Here is a 21,022-nt window from a genome sequence, read left to right on the forward strand (position 1 = left end):
ACAGCGTTTCAACAAAAGGGGCTTAAAGCAACACTAGGTAACTTTTTTAATAACGCTCAATAATTCTCATACAAAACGCAGCCGCTCCTCCTCATCCAGCGGCACGGATGAGACCTGCCAGCGGTGTGCGCAGCACCCGCACCTCGGCCTCACCTTCATTGCGCCACAGGGTTTTTTTCACTCTCTGACTTGCGTGTGAGAGCCGATCTGCCAGGCCGAGCACATCTGGTACCTACACCAGTAGCAGGGGGCCGATCCCCGCGCCAGGTCTGTGCAGGGGGCGCTGTAACCTAGGTGTACATTATATCTGTGTTTGTAACATACACTGTTATTGAAACATGACTGATAAGGCTCAAATTTGTCCGGTAAAATACATTCTTTTAGGACACCGGACCGAGTTTTACGACGGCGGTGTAAAAGTGCAGTCGCACTCAGAAACTGTAGGGGCGCAAATATCAAATACTGTACCTAAAGTTACACAGTGCTGCTTAAAACCACATTCACATCCAAAAGGTGTGATCACAGTTTGTGTCCTTTGAATCCATAATAATCCAATGTCAGTGCTAGAAATTCAAACATTGCACCTGGAAATCACTTAGTGTCTGCACTTGAGGTATGACAAAAATTAAACAGAAGGTTGAAGTCAGAGTTGAACTGCGCGAGTGCCTAGTGTCAGTTACGCACATATTAGTATTTTTAGTATTTTTAGGGCTTATTGTGTGTAATCACCATTTGTCATGAGATTTCACTGCATATATCTATGACCGTATGTATATGAATTTGACAAATAACCTCTTGAATCTTGAATTCATATGAACAAATGATTGGGTAAAATAATGTAATGACATAAATAAAATAACTTGGATACTCAGAGAATTTTGTGCTTTTTTCTGTATGAGTAGGTTTGTAGCAGAGCCAAAAGAGATTAAAAACACGTTTTATTATGCATGTACGCATTATGCATGTATTTCGTCCGTTTGGTCTTCCAGGCTCATTAATCTGAAGCAATGTGCGAAAACTATGCAACCAAGTAGATGCAGACCCCCCAACCTATCACAGTAAAATGACACTGTGGAGGCTATGAGAGTTGTATTCATATATTGTTTCCTATCTGGCTGCTGCTTAATTTTTATTTATTTTGGTTGTGCAATCAGAGACATACAGTATATGCACAGACGCCGTGCCGCATTGACTGCTTCAGCCTGTTGCTGCGATATGTCAACCTCGCTGCCATATTGGAATGGGCAAGACTAGCCTGAAAACAACTACAAGTAAACGGGGGAGCAGCGTGTTTTTCTGTATAAAAAGCACTAAAACGTTTACATTTCTCAACCCATTTCAATGAGTCGTTTTTATATTCAAGGGTTTTATATTTATATTTTTGATCTACCTGGAGTAGATTGCACCACCATTCGCCATTCCCGCTAATTGTCGCGCATTGTTGATGCGCTTCCTGTGACACACTGCCTTAAATCCAGAATTTTCCTGGGAATTCGTACCCACTGGCAGTCCAAATGTATAGTGATATGGAGGCTCATAGGGAACCAATCTAAACGCTGATGATGTCATTATTCTATATCGATTACACTGAGCAATCAACATTAATGTCATAATGATAAATAAAAGCAAAAAAGTTGTCTATTAAGCTCCCTTAAGCTTCAGCATAGAATAAGGTAGAAAATCAGATCGAAAAAAATAAAGAGGCGAAAAGGTAATGGTGGGAATAAAGAAATTAAGTTCAATTAAGTAGTTACTGGAGCTTAAAAAAGGGCAGAAGCAGACTAAAAAAAAGACATTCAGAGACAGGCGAACGGACCAACGGACAGACCAAAGACATAAAATGATTATGTTCTCGATCCTTTAGTGTCCTCCTCCCGCCTCCTGGAGACGCCTTTAATGATCAATCATGTTGGAGAAAGGACACCGTCAAACATCACATATCCAGTGGATGTTGCAGGTGTGAATCAAACAAGTCCGTCTTTTAAGGAACGGGAGCGCTGATGGAGCGGTGTAGCGTTACCTGCGGTACCAAGCACTCAAAGCTTCGGGCAGCCAACAGACAATGACACAACGGTTGAGGTTCAATCACAAAAAAAATGACGAGGGTCAAGTTACATGTCCTCTTAAGTTCTGATCCTTTGCAGAGTCACGGCCGTTATCAATCAAGACAGCCTGAAGCTTTATCTTTCAACAATTAATGACGCAAATCCTCACATTTTGACCGGGGCTTAAACGACCACACTCGTGTTGCCATTATAAAAGAAACACCTCGGCCCCGCAGGGCGTCTATAACTTGTTGCGCCTTGGGAGAAGCTGGCTCCAATGACGGTCTGTAGACATGAAGCTTTAATAAGGCAGAGCGCCCGTAAACTCTGAGCAAACCGATTCACAGACGTAACACCAGAAGCGCGGGAATACACTATTATTACACCCCTATATACACTATTTAATTAAATATCACTGAAGAGAAACCAAAATCGAAGTATAAAAGTTAACAAATACATTTTCCGACTGAGAATCTGATCTGATGCATGGATGCATTCACAGATTATTGTTCTCTTAACAACGAAGATGTAAAGGGGGGGAACAAGGAACTCTGCCTATAGGAAAGAAAAGGGAAGGGGAGCCTTACATCCCTCCACCCCCCCCCCCCCCCCCCAGGCTGTGTGGGATGCGAAAGGATGGATGTGCATCTCTCTCATAATGCGCCTTATGTGGAGGACTTCTGGGGTTTGAGGTGCGTCTCTCCACAGCCCTCAGAGGTGCAGCTTGTAAGGCAATGTCAATGGCTTTTTAAGTGCTGACGAAAACCCATTCTTGTGTGACTGCTGTGAAATAATAATTTGCTTCAAATTGACGCTTGGCAACGTTCTTGTGGATTTGGAGAGCTTCATTGTATTTGCTTTCCCCTGTGTGGTCATGCAGCCGGCTTCTCAAACTTGTTTTATTCGTAAGTAGGGCTAAAATGGAATAACGCAATGATTGAAAACCTTTGGAGCAATCGACACGATCAGACGTTTTGAGGTGATTTTTCATGTGACATTAATTTTTTTTTTTTTTTTAAGGATGGTTAGTATTGGATGCACAGGGGAAATCAAAGCAGAGCAATTTCGGTTTCAATTTCTCAAAGTTGTGTGTTTTTTTTGAGGAAAACATTAATACGCACGTGCCTGTAAGCTGTTGCGCGTATCCAGGCCAGCCCCCCTCTGCAAATACCTTCCAGTGCGTGTGTGAACACAGATATAGATACTGCGCACGCATTACGCTGTAAAGTTCTTCAGGTCTTCAATTCTGTCTTGGTAGAGCAGCAGTGGTGTTGTTTACAACCCCTGGCAAGTCTGCGAGGAGGGGGTCATTGCCCCCTACACAATTGGCCTGTCAATTTCAGGAAAGTACCTAACCTTCTGACCTGGAGGCCCTTTCACGATGGTATTTCATAGAAAGCGGAAGAGATGAAGGAGTCTCCCCCTCAGAGGACTCATGATAACCAGTTTTGGCTGAGAAGATTTAAATTTTCTTTTACCTCAATTTATACAGTTTACACTCTCTTATCTTCTTTTATTACACACCAGAAGCACTTTTTCGATAGATAATCATGAGTGTCACCAGGTGGGAATGGAGGAAAACCCTGACAAGGGCCAACCCACCAAATACTGCAGGCCCCGGCATCGGGGGCGGACATCCAGGAGGCGGTGGACAGTGTAAGCGGGATGGTCATTAATGATCAGGGGGGGGGGGGGGGGGCGCTGGGAGAATGAGTGGACTGGAGGAGACAGGCTTGACCCGGGAAACATGGAGACAGTGTAGCTTCGAGCTCCTAGTTGGCCCTCTCCACTTGACCGTTAGCCTGGGGGTGGAACCCAGACCACAGACTGACGGTGGCCCTGATAGTGGAACGGAAGGCCCTCCAAACTGCTGAGGTGAACTCGAGACCCCGGTTGGACACAAGGTCGCAAGGGAGGCCGTGGATCCGGAAGACCTCCTCAACCAAAAAGTAAGCTGTCTCCATTGTAGAGAGTAATTTGGGCAATGGGAGAAAAAGGGAGAATTTACTGAACCGGTATATGACAGTAAGGATGACTGTGTTACCATTGGAAGGTGGCAGACCAGTGACAAAGTCCAATTCCAGTTGTGACCAGGGACGCAGAGGGACAGGCAGGGGACGGAGAATTTCTGAACTGGGTCTTCTTTTGGGCACAGACAGAAACAAAAGACTGCAATGACACAGGAAGCAGGCAGGATGGGCTGGAACTCATCTACTCCTTGCCATGCAGGCGGGCAGCATGTCTGGCTTGGTGTTTTTGGTGCCAGGCTTGTAGGTCAGAGTAAAATTGAAACGACCAAAGAAAAGTGCCCACCTGGCTTGAGGTCAAGCTTGATGAAGATGGAGGCCCCCTGGAGAGAGTCAAAAGCAGAGAGTGGGAGTGGATACTTCCTCACTGTGATGAGATTCAATTGCCAGAAGTCAATGCAGGGACAGCCTTGTCATTCTTTGCCATGAAGAAGAATCTGGCTTCGAGGGGCCAGGCTGAGGGGCAGATGAGCCCTGCTGACCGTCCAAGGCCCAGCTGCTCAACTAAAGCATAGTACAAACAACTTTCGTCCGCCCCAGAATCAATAACAGCCAAACCCGTAAAAGACTGACCTTTCCAGGAAAGCGTGGCATGCAGCTGGGTGCGTGTTCAGGAAGTCAGGGGAACAACACCAGGGCTCACCAGGACAGGGAGGGCAGGAACACACCAGGGAGGAGGGCCGGGGCCGCTGGGCTGGTTAACAGGCTGAGCAGGAACGAATGTGGCCCATGGGAATGTCTGTCTCCTCTCCCTCCTACGCACGCATCACCGATTGTCTATGAGGATGGCTGAAGTAATAAGGGAGTCCAAGTCAGGAGGCAGCTCCTGAGAAGCAAACAAATCCTTAATGGAGTCTTTTATCTTTTTTTTTTAACCTATGCTGTCACCATGCTGGGCAAACAACACAGCGTATTTGTGACATTGCATCTAGGACAGAGCTAGTCTGCAAGTGGAGTTCAACTTCTCAACCTTAATTTTTTAATCATCAAGAACTTCGGCAACAACTCTGTCCTGTGGGCGACCTGTGGGATGACAAGGGCACAGCTTTTTGTTACAGAGAACCGCCACCAACGCTCCTCTTTGGAGAATGATCTTCCCATGTTTTGGTCTAACAACTAATCACAACTCCAAGAGGGGGAGAATCACCACGGGTGAGACAAATAAACATAGAACCAAACAATAACACGTACATGAAAGAATGGCCTCTTCCTGTCATAGTTATAGCAGTTAATGAGGGAGGAAAGGAGAGGGATGTAACCAGGAGGGTGTTTGGGGGTTTCTTCAAAGCAGGTGTTGGTGCTGTGCATGTGATGTGTTCACCGGTGAATGTACGGTACCAATCGGTTGTGGTGTATGAGGTTGGAATTATATCGTAGTGCTTCGAAGCAGCGGAAAAGGCCCTTGAGTCCTGCAGCCGTATAGACACTCCATGACCGCAGGAAAGCCCCGAGCACCCTGCCCTGCAGCCATAGAAGACCCTCCAACCCCCAGAGAAGCCGAAAGCCCACGCCCGGCCCACACATACAACCCACCCCCACGTGCAGGCACAAGACGCAGCCGCAGGCGCAGAACCCCAGCCGTGGACGCCAGGCACGGACTGCAGGCCCGGAACCAAAGGCAAGGCCCGCCCTCCCGCAACTGGCCAGACGCCCCACCCCGCCGCGAGCTCCGAATGCACATCCACATAGCCGAGTGCGCTCGGCACAGGACACCCAGATGTCATTTTTTATTATATTGCTTTATTGTTATATGTCCTATTTGATGTGTGCCGCTCTGAAGCTGTAATTTCCCTCTGGGGATGAATAAAGTCTATCTATCTATCTATCTATCTATCTATCTATCTATCTATCCATCTATCTATCTATCTATCTATCTATCTATCTATCTATCTATCTATCTATCTATCTATCCATGCCATTGACCACTGTAGTTTAAGGTTTATGAAGGCAACAGTTATATCCCTAATTGACAAATGTATATTGTAATTATGCATTGATTTTGAAACCTACCCTGACTTTGTTTCACACATTGCCTCAGTTCTGTGTGCTTTGCACAAACCAGTTCAACCGTCTGGCCCAAGCGTGCATTTCCGTCTTTGCACCTGTTTGCTTGTGTTGTTATATTTTTACAAGCGATCCCCTCGTTCCTTGTCCCTCTGGCTCGTCCCTTTTTTTTTGTGGAGCGGTCGTAGATCTTTCTGTCCTCGACGCTGACAGCGCTGTCCAAGCGGGTCAAGGCTGCGTGTCGCATTAACGGCCCCCGTTAAAGGTCACCAGTCACACCCCCTCGGGTCCCGGGGAGACGCTATAAGGCAACAGCGACACGAGGAAAAAGAATGTTGATAGTGACGGTTTAAAAAGACTTTACAGAAGAATATCAACTGGGGAGTTGAAGCGTTTAGTCTTTTTAAAGGGTTTGTTTACCCAGGGTTCATAGCATCATCTACAACAACAACAAAGGCTGCTCAGTCAATACAACCCGGCATTTCATAAAGAAAAAAACGCCTAGAGCTCCTCCACCTCCAGCAGCGGCTGCCCCCAGGCTGCCTGTCTGGGCTTTCAGTATGGATAGAGGGAAAACTGGGTGGAAGTGCTCCATGTAGGATCCAGCATGCAAAAATCAAACATCACGATACAAGTTTGTTCCGCCAGGTGCGTTTACACGTACTATGAATTAGTCACAGGGAGAATTGGTGCGTTTCATTTAAAAACAGCCTGAAAAAAAAAATTGTATAAAATAAAATATGATAAAAAGTAAAGTAAAAATAAAATGAAAAAGAAGTTTAAAAATGTACCCAAATAGACCAAAAAAAAAAGGATACAGAACAGAAACAGGCAAATATATAAAAATAAAAAATCTGATCTCAAATCAGTTTCCACGGAAAGGTAGAAGGATATGTTCATAGGCCACCCACACTATGGCCACTCCAAAGACGTAGTTTGTTGATGATTTTAAGACACGTACACGCAGTATATCTTTAAAAACACATCCTCATATGATGAAGAGAAAAACACAATTATTCCCTTGAGTGACACTGGGGAGGAGGGGAGATGAAAAGGAAAGATTTTACATCCATCTCATTTTTTCTGTTTTGGTTTTCGGCCCTGGAGGATAGGCTGGGCGAGCCAGAGAGGCCGCCCGGTATCAACAGGAAGAAGCCAGAAGAGGAAGAGGGTGATCCAGTAGGGGCTATTAGGCTGTTTAGAGAGAGAGAGAGAGAGAGAGAGAGAGAGAGAGAGAGAGAGAGAGTGGGGGAGAGACAGAGAGTGAGAGAGAAAGAGAGAGCGAGGGACCCTCCACGGTGTGTCCCTGCACATGTGCACGTCTGGTTTTGCCTCCCCGTCTGCCACTTACAGACACACACACACACGGACACAAATACACACTACACACTCTTTCACATTGACCTAAATGGTTAATCAAGATACTCAATCGTTTAGAAATTGCCTTCAGTGTTGCATGTGTCTGCTGAAATTACCCAAATGATGTATGAACTTCAATACTTGTCACAGGAAAATGCAAATATATATATATATATATATATATATATATATATATATATATATATATATATCTATATGCAAACATTCATAGACATGTATTCTTTTAACTGCTTTTTCTGTTAATTTAAGTTTATATCTGTTTATCATAAGGCTTAGTGCTTATTGCCATATTTTATTGTTTAAAGTTAACTGTTTATGTTAGGTTTATTGTATAGCTTTCAATTTATTTATTTTAAAAATTTATATTGTATTGCTTTATTATTTTGCCTACGGTTCTGATGTGAGATGCTAAGACAATTGCAATTTCCCTTTGGGGATGAATAAAGTATCTATGTGACTGTGTGAGTATTAATGGTGGTACTGTCGATTACTAGAAATATCGACAGTACCGCAATTACACTAATAGCAGCAACACAAAAATTAGGTACGCTCGTCCACCTTTCTTTCTTTATTTCTTTCTTTCTTTCTCTCTTTCTTCCATCTCTCTGTCTGCCTACCTGACTGTTTTCACCTGAGACTGTGCCCGCCCGTCCTTATCGCCATGGCAGCAGACGATCACCTGATACACCCAGTGGGACGGAGGGCTGGAGGGATGGAAGGATGGAGGGACGTCTGTGGGGACCGAGCGAAAGCCACTGACCTACATATCACCAGAGCGTCACAGTAAACAACATTGGACCTAGCAGCCCGCATAGGGCTTACAGTATATATTGTTATAGGTCAGGAGATTTGATCAAGCCTGGAGTGTGTGTGTGTGTGTGTGTGTGTGTGTGTGTGTGTGTGTGTGTGTGTGTGAGTGTGTGTGTGTGTGAACCTGAGGGTGGGGTTCAGGGGGGGTTAAAAAGGTACCCTGCTTCTCCACTCATTTATTACCCCAACAGGCCGAGCCATAAATCTGGCCGCGGCGCCCCTCTCACCCTCAGCAGCGAGCGGAGAGATTTACAGGACCCCCACGCCGTTCTTCCCCTCTCTTCTTCCTGCTTTCCTCTCCCCTTTTCTTTTACACCTCTTCATCCTGCAGTTTCACCTCCCTCGACTCCCATGCTCCTCCCTACCCTCTATCATTTTTTTTTATTGGAACCAGTCTTTTCCTCCCTCCCTCTCTCTCTCACTCTCTCTCTCTCTCGCTCTCTCTCTCTCTCACACTGACATTCTCTGGTGTCATTGGGGGTCGAGCACCCGCCGCTCCCTCTTTGTATCTGAAGGACACGTGGTGTCACCGCAGGCAGGAACTTTAATTAAACACGCCGTGATTTACAATTGACAGGCCAGCTGCAAATAAAAGCCATGGATGTCGCGAGAGGGGTGGGGTGGGGTTGGGCGGTGGGTTGGGTGGGTGGGTGGGTGGGCGGAGGGGTGTGCTGCGGTGGTGGAGGAACAGACCCGCAAAATGTTATGTAAACATTTACAAATGGCCGTCTCTTTGTTGCCTTGATGGTAGTTTGAGAGTAAGATAAATGCCTAAGATTAGATTCAAAGTTTATTTTAGATTTATTTTAGATTGCGAGAGAGCGAGGTCACCATTAAGTTCTGAAACACTGTGTGTTTCTGAAAAAAGAGCTGCTTAGTGATGCTTCTAATTAGACAGTTTGTGGCTGAAGTAACATACAATAGATAGACAGACAGACAGACAGACAGACAGATAGATAGATAGATAGATAGATAGATAGATAGATAGATAGATAGATAGATAGATAGATAGATAGATAGATAGATAGATAGATAGATAGATAGATAGATAGATAGATAGACAGGGCTGGGCCCAATATTCAAAATGCATTTACTGGGACAGCACATCATGACGCATTTGAAATTACAAAGACAGTCCATGGACATGTGCAATCATCGGTGTAATAAATCTTCTGGGCGCTGGCACTGGTGCTAATGGAGGGTAAACTTAAATCCAACCCCTATTTAAAACGGCCTTTAAAGAGACATTAGACAAACCTGTCGCTCAGTGTGTTTTATTAGCAGGCTGGACAGACGGCCCGCAAGGGACTTTCAACCCCTTTAAACGTCCCATGACAACCAAAAGACACTCACTCTCTCTCTCTCTCCCACAAACACACACACACGCACGCACGCACGCACGCACGCACGCACGCACGCATGCACACACACACACACATTCACACACATGGCGATACCATAGGACATTCTTCTTAATTCCTCTCAAAACAATGCAGCTTCCACAGGTTCTAAGCTCTTTTTAAAATTTTTATTGGTGGACGAGGGGCAAGAGGGGACTGGGGTCTCACACGCACAGTGTAACCGTGGAAACCACACGCATTACCGAAAGGACCTCATCTGGCAGCGTATAGGCGTCTGGGCTGCGCCTGGGAGGAAAACTGCCCCAGTTCTCAGCAGACATTTGGCAGCCTTTGATGCCGTGTGTGTATGTGTGCGTGTGTGTGTGTGTGTGTGTGTGGGGGGGGTGGGGGGGGGGGGGGGGGGGGTTGTGCTTGCGTGCACATTTGTGTCTGCATCAATGATGACAGATCTCTGTGCGTCTGTGTGTGTGTGTGTGTGTGTGTGTGTGTGTGTGCATGTGTGTGTGTGTGTATGTGTGTGTGTGTGTGTGTGTGTGTGTGTGTGTGTGTGTGTGTGTGTGCGTGTGTGTGGGAGGGTTGTGCTTGCGTGCACATCTGTATCTGCATCAGTGATGATAGATCCGTGTGTGTGCATGTGTGTGCGTGTGTGTGTGCATGTGTGTGTGCCTGTATTAGGGGGGCGGGGGAAGGGCCACTGTCTGTGTGGTAGAGCTCGGTCTGGTGAGTCCGGTCCTAAGTGAACATGACGTCTCCGTAACCAAACGTGCAGCGTATACCATTATTACATCCACTTATAAAACGCCCCATTCCTTCCCCCCGGCCTCCGTGTGTGTAAGAGGTTCGTGAGCATGTTTGTTTTCCTTAATTTTTTTTTTTTTTTTTTTTAAGCTTTAACTTTAGACTACAGTCTTTCATTTCCATCTCCTTCACCCCCACCCCCCCCCGCCCCCCCCCCACCCCCACCCCCCATACCTCTAAGTTCAGTCAGTCAGTGGGTACGTGCCAGTTTTACCGTCTGGGCCATTTAGAAACACTAGTGAATTCCCTCTGGCCTGTCTCGGTTTCATCTGAATTAAACATTCTCTTTTCCCTTCTGCTTGTTCTTCTTTCATCTTCTCCCCGTTTCTGGCTTTCAGTCTGCACTTCTGTCACGGTGGTATTATTCAAATCGGGGGGTCGGTCGGGGGCGGTGGGGTGGGGGGTAGTACCAGACGCAGTGAAAAGAAGGACCTACAGACGGGGCGAGACAGACAGAGACTAAAAGAGGTGAAAAGACGGATTCACGCTGAGGATCTAACAGGATCTAGTCAGGTGGATCTAGTCTAAAGGTAAAGCTTGGTGCATGACCCCAAGTCAAGCTCGACCAATCGCGGCGTCGTGGATCAATGTTATCGGACTAATAAATTGATCGATAACAAGGATCGATGCCGCCCCGGCTGCTGCTGCTGCAGGGAGGATAATCGACGGAAAGTCTGAAGATTCATGTCAAATCGATGGCCCCCAGTCAGGGCAGGGTCAAACTGAGGTCAGCCGTGGGGGGTGGCATCTCATTGGCCTGAAAACTACATTTTAAATCTGCTGACACACAACATTCACACCCTATCATCCCTTTTTCAACCTGAATACATTTCCAGGTCTGTCCCGGGGTTATATTTGAGGCCTTTTTTTCTCTGCCCCGGCGGGTTCCGTGGCTGGAGTCCCGTCGCGAAGATGCTAAGATCTGGGCGGCGCGAGGAGGAGGCAAGGATGCACCGCTGCTCTCTCTCTCTAATGCACACACGCACGCACGCACGCACGCACGCACGCACGCACGCACACATACACACATGCATAAGTTCCAGTGCTTTCTCAGTGACTCCCAAAGACAAAACACGCCCTTGGAACTCAGGGCACTCGCCATTATATCAAAGTATGTTTTCCAGGCTGTCTGTCACCTCAACTTACCCTGCATATCGCCCTCTCTCTCTCTCTCTCTCTGTCTCTCTCTCACCCCTGAACACTCCTCCCTTCTCCTCTATCTCCATGACAAATTGGCAGACACACCAGAACATCTCAGTGATAACCGCGTCTCTCAAGGTTGTTGTTTCTTTTTTGCTTTTTGCCCAACCCTCCTCTGGTGGGGTTTCCTCCCGGTGCTCCAGAGGGGCGCGGTGGTGGCGGTGGCTGCGGGGGTGGGGGGGTCTGGGGATCCAGAGGGTTATCTGACAGGAAGGAGCTAAGAGTGGCTTCCTGTCCCACATAAACCCGGGCCAACACAGCGGTGGTGGTGCTTGGTGGTGCTGGCAACGAATGGGGGGCAGAAAGGGAATTCAGACGGGCTGATTAAACATTTAGCAGACGCTGCCAAAGAACTCACAAGAACATAGCATCAATTTTTAATGACGGGCTCCAATCAAGGCGGCATCGTGTATTTTTCTGATTTGTGTGTGTGTCTGTGTGTGTGTGTATGTGTGTGTGTGTGTGTGTGTGTGTGTATGTGTGTGTGTGTGTGTGTGTGTGTGTGTGTGTGTGTGTGTGTGTGTGTGTGTGTGTGCGTCTGTGTGTGTGTGTGTGTGTGTGTGTGTGTGCGTCTTCAACATCCTGGCAATATTCAAGCTAGACGCTTGGATATTGTGCCGGAGCAACACGATCGCTGTACAGGTGACGTCAGGAACACACCGCACGACCTTTAAGGTAGGAACAACCCACGTCAGTCAACGAGGGGCCCGTCCCTCCCTCATCAAGGGCATATCCATCAACCCTTCTCATTTAAGGACGTCTTTTAGGCCTCCACAAAAGAGTTCTGTCACCGAGGCCTCGCAGCCGGCCTACGCTGGGACAAGCTGCAAAAAGCAGGTTCACACCACGCACAGACAGCGTGATATTATTATTATTATTATTATTATTATTATTATTGTACTTTTGATTATTACTTTGGGTTTTGGGCGATGTAAATACCGCTGTCACGCTAATAAAGCGTTCCAGATTTTCAACCGAGCGCAGAGGTGAGGAGACAGGCCGACAGACAGAATCGAGGTCAAGCCGAAAGGAAAGCCTGTAAATGAGAACTGAAAAAAACACAATGCAGACACAACAAAAAGAACAAAACATGAAAACGAGAAGTGAATTAAAGGGTAAAAAAAGAGGAAGAACCAGCAAAAAAACAGAACAAAAACCTATTGCATCTCTCAAAGTTAGACAAACTCTCACATTTTTGTAATGGGAGTGAGTGAAATATTAAGTGCTGATGAGACAATAAAATTGGCCCCTGAGGGGGGAATATAAGTGTGTGTTTGTGTGTGTGTGTGTGTGTGTGTGTGTGTGTGTGTGTATGTGAAGAGAAAGAGATTGATTGTATAAACACTGTATTCTATTGTGTCTTGTGTGTGTGTGTGTGTGTGCGTGTGTGTGTGCATGTGTATGTGTGTGTGTGTGTGTGTGTGTGTGTGTGTGTGTGTGTGTGTGTGTGTGTGTGTGTGCGTGCGTGCGGCGTCATCGGGGCATGCCCTTTTCTGCTGACGTCAGAGTGACGGAGCAGACAGGTGATTCACATTTGTCTCGAGTGTGCATGTGTGTGTGGGAGTGCATTTACACAAACTTGTGTGTGTGTGTGTGTGTGTGTGTGTGTGTGTGTGTTTTGGTACAATTAGAAAACGAGAGACGAAAAGTGTCTGAGGAGACTGTGAAAGAGGAAGAAGAAGAAGAGGAGGAGGAGGAGTGGCGGAGAAGAAGATAGAACATTTGAAGAAGATGACAGCTCAGTGGGTGCGGAAAAAGATAAAAGAGGGAGAGAGAGAGAGAGAGAGAGAGAGAGAGAGAGAGAGAGAGAGAGAGAGTGATAGAGTGACAGAAGAAAGATTGTCTTCTGCTTTAAAAGGCAGTTTGCTCAGGCATTTTCTTCTTCAGAAGCGACCCGTCCCGTGTGTTGACGTGAAACTGAGAGAGAGAGAGAGAGAGGGGAGAATTTAAGTCAACGTCAACATTTTGACAGCGTGGAAAGAGAATAAACGATGCACGGGTGTGTGTGTGTGTGTGTGTGTGTGTTATGTCACACTCCTTGTAGAATAGAGAGAGCACTAAAAAATAAAAAAAAGTAGATTCTCGAGAGCGATGATGATGATGATGATGAAGAACCGATTCCTATGTACACAATTCAACAATACACACATTGTACGCACTTTTCTTGAACCCACGCACTGATGCTGACACAAACGCACACACACACACACACACACACACACACACACACTGTAGTCAGTGAAATTCCACACCTCGCCTCATGTTACCGTTGTGACGAGACAGGAATTGGGCCGATAGAAATAAACAAATAACACAGGAGAAGAATGAAATGAACAACATACTGTCTGTACTGTACACATCTATAGAGCCACAGAGTTCACATGGATTAGCACTAACTAGTAATAGTACTAATACTGGCTAATACCACTTCCGCGAATATTATCACTGCCTTTGTCTTTGACTTGAGTGGTGCTGACTCAAATCTCACACTTCAGACACACACACACACACACACACACACACACACACACACACACACATGGTCGAGCGGCCACTTCCTGTCTCTCAGCCGGCTTCTGACCTCCAACCTCTGACAACCACCGTTTTCCTGCGTCAATGACGGACGAACTGCTGATGAAGCAGACAGTGTCGTCTCAGCCTCGCAGACTCGGGGAGTAGGTTTACTCCACAGTGTTGATTTTTCACAGAGTTTTTTCACCGGTATTCGCATACTGAGAGATTACAAAACAAAAGAGAAAAGTCCCAAAAATGCAGCGCAGCCTCAGTGGAACGCAGACGCAATTCATTAATGTGATGAGCCGCACCGGTGTTGACCCCTGCTCTACTAAGCCTGCGTGAAACCAGGGTCCATTTACCATCAAACAAATGCGTCATTATGTTAGCTCTGCCTGAAATGTGGAGTGTGTTTTGGCACTGAGCGCTGGTTGTGGATTTGTCCCCCGTTGTACCCCCATTTGTCCCCCATCCCTCCTGATGGAGAGATGGAGCCACTTGACCTGTGTGGAGAAAAGGCTGGAACCTTCCCACTATCTAATATTCATATACTGTCAACACTGAACCAATGTTATAGCGTCTCTATAGTGCAGTTGTTGGTTCTGTTCTACTTTAGCCCCTTGAGCCCCTTTGGCCCCCTTCCCCATACATGTACAATGTTGCGCAGAGAGGAACCATGCTGTATACAAGAGTATTTCCTCTCATGCAATGAAGAGTTAAGGTGTCTTTGCTTTGTCTCCCCTGGCCCTGCGGAAGGTTCTGGACATCTCCTTACATGTGCGTATAAGCTTTATTGAACTCCAAATACACAATTGATGAGGCTCAAACCTCACAACCCAGCAGTTGTAGCAAAGATTTGATTCATTATTATTAGTTATTTACATGTATTAAAGCAGCCCTATTACTGTTACTAGCCCTGTTACTTTAGGAATTTGGGAGTTGGCGCCCCTACAGTTTTCAAAGTGCAACTGCACTTTTATACCGCTCGTAAAACTCAGTCCGGTGTCCGAAAATAATTTATTTAACCGGACAAATTGGAATATTATCGGTCACGTTTCAATAACAGTCTATGTAACAAACGCAGATATAATGTACAACTAGGTTACAGTGCCCGTGGCACGGACCTCGCTGCTTCCCGAAGCCGTGGGGAGAGAGGGCGCGGGAATCGGCCCCCTGCTACCGGTGTAGGTTCCAGATGTGCTTGGCCTGGCAGAGCTGCTCGCACTCGTGGGTCAGAGAGTGAAACAAACAATGAAAGTGAGGGCCGGTGCGGCCAGCTGAGGTGCAGGTGCTGGAAGCTTCATTGGCCCGTCTCATCTGCGCCGTCGGGGAGGTGGAGCGTCTACGTTTTGTATGTTATTACTGGACATTTTGAACGGCAAGTTAATTATTGTTATTTTTTTAAATCGATTTTTCCAGGCAAGAAACCGGTAATTACCGGCTAACGGAAACCCTGTGCCAAACATCAAGGAAGTGACATAGTGCTGTAAAGCGTAATCACCTTTCCCGTGGTTTTCGAACCCGAACACAGAAGTTACATAGCGCAAGAACAGGCGTTCGGCGGTGCGGGTGGGAATGCAAGAGGTGCCATTCTCCATATTACAAGTCAGTGTACCATCAACATGATTTTGAAGCTGCTATTTTAAGGTAAAAAAGTTACCTAGTGTTGCTTTAATAGTTATTTAGGATAGTAGTTGTGCCAGCCGATTAACCAGTAAAGGCAAAGCAAAGCCTTGAACCTGTGGAAGTGCGGCTGTGCTCAATCTACTGTATATAATGTAATTATTCCTGTGCTTTGTTCGACCTCGGACGAAGTGAGTATGATCCCATGTATGATGCGTGATCCCAGTGACTCCTATCTCAGGACAACTAATGTTGGGAAAAATACCCTGGATGATTCAGTCGTCAAATATACCTTGGTGGAAATGCCACTTTGCCAGTCAGTGAGTTGGAAAAAATGTGATGAATCACACAGTATTTGACAATTTGGAATCAAATCACATCGTCGTTGAGCTGGTGTGTTATTTTAAACCAGCATTAGAGTTCAGAGAAGGTTAAGGCGCAGTACCATGAAATCAGTAGGAAAATTGTTCTCCGTTTTTTGATGACTAAGCAATTTTTTTAAATCTCAGCGATTGACCCAAAAAGTACTATTCCTTCCCAACCGCATAAAAAAGACAAACAGTCTATGGGGAAAAAAAAAATGCTTACATTGAAAAGATCGCACAATTAATAATCTTGGGGAGAAGCGGCACAGGGCTCCATGGCAGCGCGGGGCGGACGGGGGAACCAGAGCGGCGGGGATTACACGGCTGCAGATTGGGGTACGTGTAAGAGGATTGTTCACCCCGTCCAACAGTCTGCAGGACAAAACAGGCAGATGAACAACTGGCCCGGGCAGTAAGCCTTGAGTAAACAACGCTTTAATCTGCGTGCATCTCTTCCTCCTCCCTGTTGTCCAGCCTCTTTCCTCCATTGCTGCTCTCGCTTTGCTATCCTACTCCTCAACACTTCCCCCAGTTCTCATCCGTCCCATGTTTAACCTCCGTCTCCCATTGGCCCCCAAACCTCGTTCATCCATATCTTACGCTCATATTATCACCCAAATTCCTCTTTTTTCTGTTTGCTTCCTCATCTGCACCACCCCCCATCGCCCTTTCAAACAGCCCCACGTCCTCTCGCCCCTTGGTGACCAATAGAAAGGAAGATTTTTTTTCCGATCATTACTTTATTGCTGCAAATTCAACAAATGACCGTTTTCAGTTCTTTACAACCTATAAAATGGCTAAAAACCTGTTGTGCATAATCATTTGGAACAGTGCATTTTAAGTTTTTTATTTTTGAAAGAGATGCTGTTATCATTGAGAGGTTTGTTCAATAACATTTGAATTATACCCTAACGGTTGATGACTTGAAAATTATACTGACTGTCATTTGCATCAACTATTTAGGAAAATCAGAGAAAAATATAATTTGCATAATAATTTAGAACGCGGTGTATAGATGCCCTCACTTGAAGCCTCAAACAATATTCACAAATATATCCATGATGCAAAATCCATTGTCAAACATGCTTGGAAGTGAATATGATGTGTAAAGTTAACCAACTATGTATGAATGACAATACGTTTTGGAGGGAATTTAACATTTATCTCAGTTTGCAATTAAATATTAATGGTAAGCTGCAGTTTAATACCTACATGCGCGACTAAAATTCTTATATATAATAACAAACACAAAATAATCCATTTAAAAAAATTTTATTGGCGTCTTTGTACTTCACCATAGCAACATATTGTCACGTTTTGCCGTCCTCGATCCCCCGTGCCGTTAAGAAAGTGCCGTTTGCCGTCTCCCGTCTACTGTGTTCCACGTGAAGGCAGCATAACTCTCAGACATTGTAGGTAGTCCGATTTTTAACATTTGGTGGAGCCATTACTGAAGCTACTCAGGAAAATTGGTCTCTTCGGGGACAGTGGTCGTACGCTTAGAAGGGATAGCACCTCCATGCACACACCAAGATGGAGCCGCTCTCACAATCTTATCACGTTCAGTTGACCTGGTTCCAGGAGCCCCAAATGCACTGTGATCACACACTCTAAATATATAAAAACACATGGTATGTAGGTTGCATGTGTGCATGCCTACACACATGATCACCTCTGTGTACAGTACAGCAAACTCATCAGTGTTCACGTGCATGCATTTGTGAGCACGAGTACATCGCCTCTTCAACCTGCCTTCCACCAGTTCTACACATACTACATCAATTCAGAAATCTATGCTTTTTGTATAACCATGTTGTACATGCACACCGATGTGAAAACGCAGTATACCATACAGTGCTCACACCACCCTTTCCCCATCTCATGCTGTGCATGAGAACACATGTTCTCAAACCTACTGTTTTCAGTACCGCATATCACATTTTCTTCTGTTTCTATTGTTCGCACTGCTAATGGACGTTCATATATATATATGCAAAAGTTTAAATGCATGCCAAAAATTTTTTATACAATGCAATAATGAGGTGATCTAATAGGGGAGTGTGTCCGTGGGTGCGTGACCAGCAAGTGAGTTCTCCTTGGAGAGTAATAAAGCCCTAGTTAATTTCCTAATTTTGAGCTGTTCAGATGTTGCTATGTCTTCTACGTAAAGATTATTAATCCTGGGCTTGAATTCAACATTTCGTAGTCAACATAATCCAGCCATAAATCCGGGCAAAACATAAACCTTCCTTGTTCTGGTAGAAATCTTCCCCGTGGCATACTTTGGCCCCCTCCTGATTCATAATGTAACAGGGCCTTTGCAATTCCTCCAAAATTTCCAAATTAGTGTGGTGGGCAGAGATATTTCCTGTTCGGGTGAAATGAGAGGTAAGTCTAATCCTTTCTTTTTTTGACCCTTTTGCTTCCCTTTTCAGAAATGACGGCCCTCTTTCAATCCTCGAGCTAGTGGTGTCATTTGGTTCCCATTCCCTCACCCGACACCGACCCTGGTGCCTCTGCTAGGGAGTGCAGACGGTTATACTGGGAAATGCTGCTGACTGTTCCATACCTTGTGGACGTACTAGCGGCCTAGCAATACCTACGACACACTATAGGTAAGATGAAATGTCACGGGATTAAACCACATGGAATAAGACACGGTATACAATGTGCAGGGTTCCATGTTGATCAGATGTCAAAGCCGGGCGCCTGTTCCCTCTCGGCTGGACCGCAGTAAGCCCCTCTATAATTCATCCGCAACCCTTTTACTTCCTCGCGCGCATGCTCCCTCGCGCACACAAAGGGATGGACCTCCGACAAAACTGCTTACAGAGTCGTCGCGTGCATATTTCATGAGATGGACTGGAGTCTTAATGGAGATCCGTAGTCGAATTGTGGGCCCAGGGGTCCCGTGTTTCGCTGGCACACGGGCGTTCAAAAGTGTGAGAAGTGTCAGCGGGAAAGCCCGCTCTCTTCTCTCGAGTTCTTCCTCAACGCAAATCTAACCGGCATGCAAATGCAGAGGAAGGAAATCAACCTATGCACACGTCCCACAGGGTCTCAAATGTCGTCCCTTGTTTGGTTTAACTCATTTGAAGATGCTCGAGGCGTTTCACACCGTTAAAAACAACCCCCTCACGGCACACCTAGTTGGGGCCAATTTCCACCCACGCAAGAACTCGAGCACATATCTTTAGACAAACATCAGACACACAAACACATGCAATTACCTCTCAACTTGCAGCCCTATACAGGAAGAGGGAGGGGACATTTAATGGTACGACATATTTTTTATGGAAAGCACAGTACCACCTTCTTTTCTGTGCAAAGGTTGGTTGAGCGTTTGCCTGGTCCTGTCGGATACATTCAGACTCGTACACGGGATAAGAGTTGTCCAAAACAGTCGGAAAACTCTGGCAAAGGGACTGTTCTGTGATTCTCCGACTCCCATCGTCTTTCCGACCGTACCGTACGGCTCCGTCCGATCCTCAAAAACATCTCCCTCAAATGAGCTTCTCCGGTAAACAAACCCATTTTTCCATCGTGTTTGCACGGGGGGGGGGGACGCAGTACAGTCTTCCGTGTCCCACCCCCCCGTGGCCAAAATAAAGGAAAACAGCTATTCGCTTCGACTCCCCCCCGCGGCTACACCTTAACAACGCGCTCCAACCTCAAAAAACTTCCCCCCCCGACTTGTAAAATTCCTCGGCTCATTTCTGGCGACCTAGTTTACGGGCCGTGCCTCTGAGCCGCGGAGAGTTGGTTCCTTTTGAAGATGCATTGAGCGGCGCAGCATGACAAGCCCATTATGGCGCGAGAGGGGGAGAAATGGTTCAATTACCAGCTAGCACGTACCGAGGGAGGCGGAATCTGCACAAATTCATTAAATTATACCCGGCGTTATGACTCAATGTAAAAAAAATATTCCCGAGTTTTCGGGACGCTTCGCCGTTCTCGCAGAGCGGTTCGCGATCCACCGGAATGTTGAGAAGAACCTCTGTTGAGTTAAGCATCCTGCCAGTGGCTCTTCACAGATCACATGGAGAGTTACTGTGTGTGCGTGTGTGTGTGTGTGTGTGTGTGTGTGTGTGTGTGTGTGTGTGTGTGTGTGTGTGGGTGCGTGCTAAATAAAGGTTTCTGTGCATTTCCCATATCTTAAAGCTTCTTTATTAACATATACTAACCCATTCGGCTGAAATGTTTCGCCCAGTTTTCCGTCCGCATTCACAGTCTGCCTTAATATTATGGAAGTGCGTGCGTAGTTAACACGCAGCCAATCAGACACACACGCGCGTGCAACTACACACATCCAGAGCCACTGGTGCAAAACAATGGTGAAATATTAATCTGTCTCGCAGCAGGGCTCTGGCCCAGCGACTGTCGGGGGGGGGGGGTTAGTTGAGACAAGAGAATTATTACCAATCAATGGGAGCGATAATAAGAAGGAACCACGGGCTTCTCACAATGGAGCACCACTTACGTCGGTCTCATTTGTATCACAGAGGCTCCAGTTACTCTGTATGGGTTTTTTTATCCCAAACTGCCGCCGCTGTGCTGCCGCGGTGCTCACGCCTCAGCTCCCTGCCAAGAAAAAGAAAAAGAGAGAGAAAGAAATAATGAAAAAACGCTGTAAGCCCTGCGAGTAAAAATAGTTTGAGCTCGCTCGGATGAGCCCCTACGACGGCCTGGAAAATCAGTTTAAGGCCTTGTGAGAAGAATTCCTCTGAAATCAAAAATGTATTAATGAGGGAGAGAGAGAGAGAGAAAGAGAGAGAGAGAGAGACTGTTGACTTTTAAGGTTCCTTTATTTGCAGTAAGTTATGTCACAACAGCAGAAGCTTGATTATGAGACAGACAGAGAGAGAGACAGGGTGAGAGAGAGAGACAGAGAGAGA

At 46.1% G+C, this 21,022-nt stretch overlaps 1 protein-coding gene across 1 annotated transcript in view; it reads right to left on the reverse strand.

Annotated features, from left to right (window-relative positions):
* The window catches only part of nsfl1c (NSFL1 (p97) cofactor (p47)), a 30,092-nt gene extending 9,459 nt beyond the window's left edge, over window positions 1-20,633 (reverse strand). The window contains exon 1 of the mRNA XM_080014565.1: window positions 20,608-20,633. The gene's annotated coding sequence lies outside the window, so the exon portion shown is untranslated. The remainder of the gene's footprint in view (window positions 1-20,607) is intronic.
* Window positions 20,634-21,022: the final 389 nt, after the last annotated feature.

Source organism: Zeus faber, assembly GCF_960531495.2.
Source record: "Zeus faber genome assembly, chromosome: 15".
NCBI classification, from domain to species: Eukaryota; Metazoa; Chordata; class Actinopteri; order Zeiformes; family Zeidae; genus Zeus; species Zeus faber.